The sequence below is a fragment of the Ursus americanus genome, chromosome 14, assembly GCF_024610735.1.
Source record: "Ursus americanus isolate L20-20 chromosome 14, mUrsAme1.1.p, whole genome shotgun sequence".
NCBI lineage: Eukaryota > Metazoa > Chordata > Mammalia > Carnivora > Ursidae > Ursus > Ursus americanus.
Window position 1 is genome coordinate 47,731,334 of NC_142140.1, and position 10,097 is coordinate 47,741,430.

A 10,097-nucleotide genomic window follows, 5' to 3' on the forward strand; every position below is an offset into this window, starting at 1 on the left:
ATTAAAGTTGCAAATGGTATTAACATTGCTAGTCAGCTCCTAGGATAAAGTTATTCTGATTATCCAAGCAGGCTCAATAGATCACAAGGGTCCACCAAATGTGAATAAAGGGAGACACACTGGAGTTGAGAGAGATTTTCGGTTGTTCTTTTGCTGGCCTTGAAGATAAAGGGAGGGCACAAGAGCCAGGGAGTACAGGTGGCTCTAAAGCTGGAATAGGCAAGGAAACACATTCTCTGAAGATCTCTAGAATGAACTCTTTCTGCAGACAGAGTGAATTTAGCCCAGGGAGGCTTTTTTCAGCCTTCTGACTTCCAGAACTATCAGAAAATAAGTTGATTAGTTTTATTTTTTTAATGTTTATTTATTTATTTATTTATTTTTTTGATGTACAGTTCGACGATTCATTAGTTGTGTATAACACCCAGTGCACCATGCAATACGTGCCCTCCTTACTACCCATCACCAGCTTATCCCATTGTTTTAAGGCAGCATCATGGTAATTTGTTGCCACCACAATAAAAATCTAATCATCCAGACATTTATCCAGTAACACTTTATTCAAATGAAATGAATTCAGCCTTAGATCTTATTCATTTATATTCTCTTGGATAAGGATATTCAGTGTTGAAATCCTGCTTTAAGTAGAAAAAGAAATCTGAAGTCACTTTGGAGTTGATCAACCCCAATAGCGGGAAGAGAAAATCTCCCATGTCATCATGAGCCACACTGACTTGCAGGCAGGTAGATGTGAGTTCAAATTGCCCCTTTCCATCCAGGGCCTGATGGACCTTGGGGATGTTTCTTCTATTCTGTGGATCTCTTTCCCATCAGCAGAAGAGCAAGTATAAGAGATCTCCGAGAATTCTTATGGGAGGGCAGTTGTGGTGGATCGAGTGTCCAGGACACAGTGCCCTCTGAAAAACACCATTTATTTACTCACTCACTCGTTCCCATGACATGTTCCAAAGTAATTTTAAGGAATCTCCATAATACTTAGGACAAAACAAGACACTCTAAATGTATAGGACAAGAGAAATATTGTGGCCAAAGGAAAGCAGACCCAAAACCAGGTGAATAATTATATGAGTAAACCAAATATCTACCATGAAATGTTACATTGTTGCCAAAATTGGGCCTCTGGTAGGACTCTGAGAATTCCAGTGAAGACAAAGGACTCTGTTGTTAGGAAATTTGACTACACAGATGGAACAACTAAGAAGAAAAAGTGTCCATATTCAATTAGGGGTTAATTTGTCTCCATCATCAAAGGGGCATAATGTCTCTATGATAACATGAGGAATACCAGCCTAAGCTGTGTTGCTTATAATACTTTTTAAAATGATATTTAAAAAATTTAAAAAATTCTACACAAAGATAAAAGAAAGAAATCATAATGGCAGGCTTTCCAATGACATAGAACACAGTGCCACAAAATGACTGTGCAAAATAATATCATCTGGTCACATAAGCAGTGCAAATCATTGTGAAAGGTATAGATATTTGCATTGGAAAACTAAATGTGAGATTCATACATGCTGTTTGGAATACTTAAGACTGATGGATGAAAATTATTGACTCCACACAGGTGGCAGAAAAAAAGCACTCATTGAGTTTCTGTATTTGCCTATATTATATGAAGTAAGGAGGTTTGAGGGAAGGCGTAGAGGAAAATAAAAGTGAGGAGATAAAAGTTGAAGGACTGGAAGGCACAGATGTTCTGGACCAGCACAACTCAGTCATGAATGAGCAGGGAAACCACATTGATCTTGTCACATGTGGATTAGGATTCAGCAAGTCTGAAAGTGGCCTGGGGCTCTGCATTCAAAGCAGCTCTGGGCAAGCCTGCTCCTTCTGGTCCACGGACCACACTCTGATCAGCCAGGTTACAAGGGACATGTCTGCTTTGGAACTACGGTGACATTTCCAGATGGCAGTGGCAGCAGAGGGAAGGATGGAAGCATCTCAAATTCAGCAACCAAGGCAATGATAACAGGGTAGTTTCATTAATCCTTTCACCAGAAATTAAAGGCAATCACATTTCTGTGCTGTCACTGTGATGGTCATTGAATGCTGATGTTTTTCTTTTTCCTGCTAGTTATTTCATCCCCATGGAATCAGGAAATCAAACACACGCCTCAGAATTTCTCCTCCTGGGGTTTTCAGCAAAGTCAGAGACTCAGTTCATGCTCCTTGGGCTGTTCCTGTGTGTATACTTGGTCACGTTCACTGGGTACGTGCTCATCATCCTGGCCATCTGCTCAGACCCCTTCCTCCACACCCCCATGTACTTCTTCCTATCCAACCTGTCCTCTGCTGACATCTGTTTCACCTCCACCACCATCTGCAAGATGCTCTGAACATCCAGACTCAGAGCAAAGTTATCACATATGCAGGCTGCCTCAGCCAGACATTTTTTTTCCTTGTGTTTGGATGCCTGGACAATGTACTCCTGACCGTGATGGCCTATGACTGCTTTGTGGCTGCCTGTCACCTTGACCCTTTCAAGGCTGTCCTTATGCACAAACATGGAAATCCCACACTTTTTGTGTGTGTGTGTGTGTGTGTGTGTGTGTGTGTGTGTGTGTGTGTGTGTGATCTTCCCAAAGTCCTGAAGCTCGCCTATTCTGACACCCTCATCAATAACATAGTGGTGTATTCTGCACCTGGCCTTCTGGCTGTGATTCCTTTCCATGAAATACTTTTGTTTTACTATCAAATTGTTTCCTCCATACTCAGCATTTCCTCAGCCAGGGGCAAGTACAAAGCCTTTTCCACATGTGGGTCTCACTTCTTGATGGTCTCCTTGTTCTATGGAAGAGGTCTTGGGATTGACCTCAGTTCTGCAGTGACTTCATCCTCCAGGACAAGTCTGGTGGCCTTGGTGATGTACACCATTGTCACCCCCATGCTGAACTCCTTCATCTATGGCTTGAGGAACAGGGACATGAAGGGGGCCCTGAGAAGGCTCCTCGGCAGGGTGGTACCTCTCAGCGTCAGGACCATCACCGGACTCTCCTGAGTAGCTGGACACACAATATGGAGGCCCAGAGATCCTGACTTCCTTCATCCACTATTTTTATTTTTTCCCCAGGTGTACACATGTTAAAGCAGTTCTTTACTTGGGTTTTCTTGTCTTCTCTATTTTTCTTCAGGTTATATCTTGGGTTCCCCTTTTCACTTTATAACCAGTCATTTTCACATGGTGTGAATACAACCTGGTATTTTCTTCGTAATCTTCCGTAATGGTTTGGATTTCTTTCTTTTCTTTTTATTTTTTTTTAGAGAGAGAGGGAGGGAGGGAGAGGGCACAGTGAAGGGGTGCAGCAGGCTGAGGGTGAAGTAGACTCCCCGCTGAGCAGGGACCCCAATGTGGGACTCAATTCTAGGACCCCAGGATCATGAACTGAGCCGAAGGCAGACGCCCACCACACTGAGTCGTGTCCCTGGCTTGGATTTCTTCAAACGATAAGTCAAATCTCATGCAGTTAATATCCATCCTCAGAGTGATGGGCTGTGTGCCAATTTTGGAGATGTCCTGAAAACTCATTTCCAGAGATGTTTTCTCTGGTCACATGAATAAAATCTCAAATATTTGTCACCACACTTTTTTCTTTATCCTGATCTGATTCACTTTCCTTCCAGTGACATTAACTTTACGAAGTTTCTCCGCTGCCCACAATATAGACTCCTTGAATTTCAGAACTATCTCTTCCCTATCTTTGAGACTGCAGTGCCTAGTACGGTTCTCAGGATGAAGTTTTTGCTCAGTGAATATTTGTTGAGTGAAAAATTGATGGGAGGGTGGTCAGGACCAGAAAAAAATGTATCGATTAAATGAAAGCTTTTGAGCTAGAAAAGAAATTTGGTGGGTTTTTGTTTGTTTTTAATAGCATTCAAGCCCACTGTGGATTGAACCCATAACCCTGAGATCAATACCCGAGCTGAGATCAAAAGTCCTCTGTTTGATTGACTTAGCCACCCAGGCACCCCAAGAAATTTGGATATGGATCTTGAGAACAAAAAATAACAGTAGCACTCTGCTGACACTGTTTAGGTGTTTATACATCTTATCTCATGTAAGTTTTCCAAAATACTTATGGGATTAGTGTCATTCCCCATTTATTACTGAGGAGGAGGCAGAACTTATGACACGTCGTTGAGTCAGTCAAAGTCATGGCTGTGGTGAAAAGTCTCACCCTTTCTGAGGTCTGTGGAAGGCTGCCCAATTGAGATGCTGACCACACTGAAGAGAGTCAGAAGAGCCATTACACTTCACCCACGTACCCTCTATCACAAGGCAGCACACTCAGTGCCAGGGGAGATCTTTTCGGCCAGGGACTTATCCCAGGGATGAATGTGAGTGTGTGAATGCCTGGCTTCTCCAGTTGTGCTGGCTGCTGCCAGTGATACCCACTTAATTCCCAAAATGCCCAGAACACTGTCCCAGAGGCAGAGGAATCCTGGACTCACTTCCTGTCCCAAGAGACCTTTTTTAGTGTCGTCATGAGCTTAGGCAATGTGGAACTTAGATGGTCATGGTAGTCTCTGTGGAGGGAGCACCAGCTCTGTGCCATGGAATTTCCTGTGAGCTCTAAAGTATTACTAAGTTCTCAGACCAAATCCTTAGATGGGATTTCTCCAGGTTTACCGACAGGAAACAAAGACTTTACAGGTTCGTTTCCTGTCATGAAAGAAAAGAGATACCTGTCAACTTGTTTGACCACCTAAGGTCAGACCTGAGGTGGGTGGGAGGATTCTGGGAGAAGAACACAACTAACTCTGACACTGGACCACAGTCTTGATACCCAAATATGTCTACACATCAAGATAGGCAACATCAACGACTGGGAGCTAGTTACAGATGCAGATTCTCTGGGCCACCCTAGACATACCAATTCAGTAACAGTGCTTCCCAAGTGTCCTCTGGAGGCAAAATCATCTCTGGTTGAGAAGCCCTGGCCTATCTTGTTGCATTCCAATCAAAGAACATTAGTTCATAATGACCCAGTTCATAATTCTTGGTCGATCACTCAACCCTTCCAAGTCACATTTCTACAATTGTGCAAAAAGGCTCATCATTTTATGGTACTAATAGAACGTCTTTTGCAAAAGTAAATGAGACAATCCATATAAGATTCTAAGCTCAGTCCATGATGGCTTAAATGTTCTAAGTAGATTTCTTATAATATCAAATGTTTTAAAAGTGGAAGACTAAATGTCAATTTTTAACCTGTATTAAACATATAAAGGTCCTAATTGATTTGTGAAAAGAATTATGAATCCAAGAACTTTTGTACCTGTGGTTTTGTAGCAAAGGAACACACTTTTGCTTGTTGGGATAGGAAGAACAATTTTCTGGAGCTATCAGGAGTTGTGCTTCCACAACAAGTCAATGTTTTACAGACCCAGAAACATGGTCAAGGCAGGTTCCTCAGTCTTCGATTTGGAAGAAAAAAAAAAAAAACTTTCACTCAGGTCTGTGGAAAGTTTCAATGTTGGAGCTCCGGAAGCCAGGCAAGTTCAGGGAGGAGTAATAAACATTGGATGCACCTGAATTCTACCTGCTCTCCTGGGAACAGAGAATCTACAGAAAAGAATTTCATTCAGTCCAGATACGTTCCCATGGGGTGATGTGCTCAGGGGTTGGAGTAATAATGGTAAATGTGTCTAATGAGCAGGGTTAGGGAACAGATACAGCAAACACAGGAGCTGTAAATATCTCCTCTACTGCAGCCCCTGGGCGTGTTCAACCTTGAGCTGGAGGAGACATGGTTTTGGCTTTTGGATTCCTAAGTCTGCTGGGGGACCCATGCTTCACTCCTTCCTGCTGTCCTGCCTGGGAACAGAGCTTCAGTCTCCACCATGAAACATTCAGAGAGGAGTTTGGATCACCACATGGAGACCTTCCTCTCAGAGACCGCATCCAGGTAGGCCTCAGAACTCAGCAGGTATTTCAGGAACGGCTCAGAGAGAATGGAAGCTGAAAGCTTTTACCTGAGGTCACCTGAGAGCCTAACAAGCCTAGCCCAGAGCCACGAGATCTTTGTGTTTGTTGGTGGGTGAACTGATTCATTTATAGTCAATTTATTTAATATGTTAAAAAAAAGAAATGTCTGCTGGACTTAGCACAAAAATGATTTGCCATGCACCCTGACTACGTATGATGCATTCTGATATTTCCTATTGTGTCTTATTTATCCTATTCTATTTTATTCTTACAAACCACAGTCTGACCCACACATGGTCCCAAGCTCAGAATATGGCAAACATTTCTCTCCCACGTCCTCCATTCCTGTGCTAGTAACTCCCTGCTTCTGTTCTCTCTCATCACTGGCAACTTCTGTGAGCAGAGATTCTCTCATTCCTTCATGCAATATGTATTTATTCCTACTGTTCCCAACCAAATTATGTCTGGGGGTAAAGAGTGGGGGTATGTATAACATGCCCCATGCACTCACATTCTAGCAGGGGAAACATACATAGAATTAAATAAAAATTACACACTGATAAGCCCTACATCTAAATTATTGCAAGAGAAAGTGTCCTTTTTCTGCAGGAATGTTAAAAAAAAAACCTGCAAAACAAAAACAGATTAATGAAGGAGATGACTCCTTGGAGTCTGAAAGAGGCCATGGGATTGTGAAGATAGAGAGGAGGTAAATTACCCCAAGGAGGCCAGTGGGCGACTCCAAGCAAAGGGCAGCAGGTGTATGGAGGCTCTGAGCCTGGAGACTGGGGCTTCAGGTGAAGCTACAACTCAAGTTTGGTGTTTGTGACATGGATGTGGGTGAGATGGCGAGAGTGGGAAGCTGGAGGGTCAGTCAGGGAAGGCAAGCCAAGTGTTGGAAGCTGTGGAATTTGAGGTTCAGTCTCCAGTGGGGAGTCACCGGGAAGGAGTAAAGTTGGGGAGCTGGACAGTAACTCAAATGCAATATAGAAAGATCTCTCTGGGTAAATGTGAATATTGAGTAGAGCAGGACAAACTGTGGTAGGTGGAGAGCCAACAAGGAGCTGAAAGAAGGCTGTGTAATTGGGGACCCAGAGATGGGGAAGCGATGGGGACATTGGAGAGAAGATAAAAGTCAGCCAAATCTCATCACCAGTGATAAGCACTCATTATCAACAGGAGGGGGAACGAGGCTAAGGTCTTTCTGTATATTCACTAAATCTGTCAACCACCTGAGGTGGATGGACAGCTCGAGCCCTACTATTTAGGGGAGGAGATTAACATTTAGAACAGTTTGGTTGTGCTCCAAGTTCAAGAAGCAAATATGAGAATATCCACAATTCGAAGCCTGAGTTTCTAATTAGAAGTTTTGCATTTTATGTCATTTAGAAAAGTTCTTTTAGCAAATCATCTTTTAAAATCCCCCACTTTTCTTGTACTGCGTGCATCTCCTTTTGTGAATTGTGGGTGTCTTCTCTTTTCTTGTTATTCTGGTGCAATGTTCAATTGGTAAGAAGTCTTGATAACGTAAAGACATCCCTACCTTTTCTTTTGGATAAATTGTCTTTTGCTGCTTTATTATTCTGGGCATCAAGGCGCTGTAACTGGGGTTGGAGTGTTGCCAGAACCGGGGCGTTTACTCCTCTTCACCATCTAGGGGCTACCTGAGGTTATTAGATCTTTCTCTCCATGTTTTGTCTTCAAAATTTTGGAACTGATTTTTTTAAGATTTTATTTATTTCTTTGACAAAGAGAGACAGCAAGAGAGGGAACACAAGCAAGGGGAGTGTGAGAGGGAGAAGTAGACTTCCGGTGGAGCAGGGAGCCCGATGCGGGACCCTATCCAAGGACCCTGGGATCATGACCTGAGCGGAAGGCAGATGCTTAATGGCTGAGCCACCCAGGTGCCCCTGGAACTGATTTTTTGTGTTTCTTTAAATACTGGATACAAAATAAACATTAAATTGGAGAGCTATGATCACATGCTCATAGGAAACAGCTATTAGAATTTGGATGCAATCTTACATTTTTAGGGGAAAGAATGCAATGCTGTTAGCTTACCTCAGAACATTGTTTGCCTACTTATTGTGGTTGGGGTTGAGAACAGTCTGGTAGTGCCATGGTACCAGGAGACCATAGCATGTGTGTGGCCTTGTGTGGGTAACATCAACATTTCTCAAGGCTGGGGTTCTGGAACCCATTCCTCTTATACGTGACCCTTAAAATACTGGTGCCAGATTATTACCTAACATATGAAAATAAGAAGGGGGACCATTTCCATTCAATAATTCCATGGAAACAAAATTGATAATGTGCAAGGCATGCCATGTGAAGGAGGGGGGTCCTTGGGTATTGAAGCTTCGTCAGTACTAGGGAGGCCACCCCATTCCTCAACATTCTCAGCCATCACCTCTCATCACTCTTCCACTTGATCATTCCCCTCTACACAATGGCTTTCTTTGAGCCTTGATTTTTTTCATTTTTCTTTTTATTTAAATTCAATTAGCCAAAATATAGTACATCATTAGTTCAGATGTAGTGTTCACAAATTATATACAACTGATGCCCAGTGCTCATCACATCACGTGCCCTCCTTAATGCACACCACCCAGTTACTCCATTCCCCCACCCAACTCCCCTTCAGAAACCTTCAGTTAGTTTCCCAGATTAAAGAGTCTCTCATGGTTTGTCTCCCTCTCTGATTTCTTCCCAGTTTTCCCCCATTTCCCTTATAATTCTCTACACTATTTCTTATATTACACATGACTGAAATCATTTGATAATTGTCTTTCTCTGATTGACTTATTTCACTTAGCATAATGCCCTCCAGTTCCATCCATGTGGATGTAAATGGTAGGTATTCATCATTTATGATGGCTGAGTAATGTTCTATTGTGAATATGAACCACATCTTCTTTATCCATTCATCTACCGAAGACCATCTTGGCTCCTTCCGCAGTGTGGCTATTATGGACATTGCTGCTATGAACATTGGGGGTGCAGGTGCCCCTTCATTTCACTATATTTGTATTGTGGGATAAATACCCAGTAGTGCAATTGCATAGGTCATAGGTTTATTTTTAACTTCAAAGGAACATCCATACTGTTTTTCCAGAGTAGCTGTACCAGCTTGCATTCCCACCAAGACTGTAAGAGGGTTCCCCTTTCTCCACATCCTCGCCAATGTTTGTTGTTTCCTGCCTTATCAATTTTAGCCATTCTAAGTGCTATAAGGTGGTATCTCAATTTTGTTTTGATTTACATTTCCCTGATGAAAAGTGATGTTGAACATGTTTTTATGTGTCTGTTGGCCCTTTGTATGTCTTCTTTATAGAAATGTCTGTCCATGCCTTCTGCCCATTATTTGACTGGATTACTTTTGTTTTGTGTTTGAGTTTGCTAAGTTCTTTATAGATCTTGGATACTAGATCTTTATCTAATATGTCATTTGAAAATATCTTCTCCCATTCCGTAGGTTGCTTTTTAGTTTTGTTGACTATTTCCTTTGCTGTGTGGCAGCTTTTTATCTTGATGAAATCCCAACAGTTCATTTTTGCTTTTGTTTCCCTTGTCTTTAGAGATGTGTCTAGCAAAAAGTTGCTGCGGCTGAGGTCAAAGAAGTTGCTGCCTGTGTTCTCCTCTAGGATTTTGATGGATTCCTGTCTCACATTGAGGTCTTTCATCCATTTAGAGTTTATCTTTGTGTATGGTGTAAGAGAATGTTCCAGTTTCATGCTTCTGCATGTGGTTGTCCAATTTTCCCAGCACCATTTATTGAAGAGACTGTCTTTTTTCCACTGGATGTTTTTTCCTGCTTTATCAAAGATTAGTTGCCCAAAGAGCCAAGGGTCCATTTCTGGGTTCTCTACTCTGTTCCATTGATCTATGTGTCTGTTTTTATGCCAATACCATGCAGGCTTGATGATCACAGCTTTGTAATATAGCTTGAAGTCAGGCATTGTGATGCCTCCAGCTTTGGTTTTCTTTTTCAACATTCCCCTGGTTATTCAGGGTCGTTTCTGGTTCCATTCAAATTTTAGGATTATTTGTTCCAGCCCTGTGAAAAATGTTGATGGTATTTTGGTAGGGATTGCATTGAATGTATGGAGTGCTCTGTGTAGCATGGACATTTTAACAATAATTATTC

The 10,097-nt window shown here is 42.2% G+C and overlaps 1 pseudogene; it reads left to right on the forward strand.

Annotated features, from left to right (window-relative positions):
- Positions 1–2,285: 2,285 nt before the first annotated feature.
- LOC123796725 (olfactory receptor 7C1-like) lies at positions 2,286–3,022 on the forward strand (annotated as a pseudogene).
- The last annotated feature ends 7,075 nt before the right edge of the window (positions 3,023–10,097 follow it).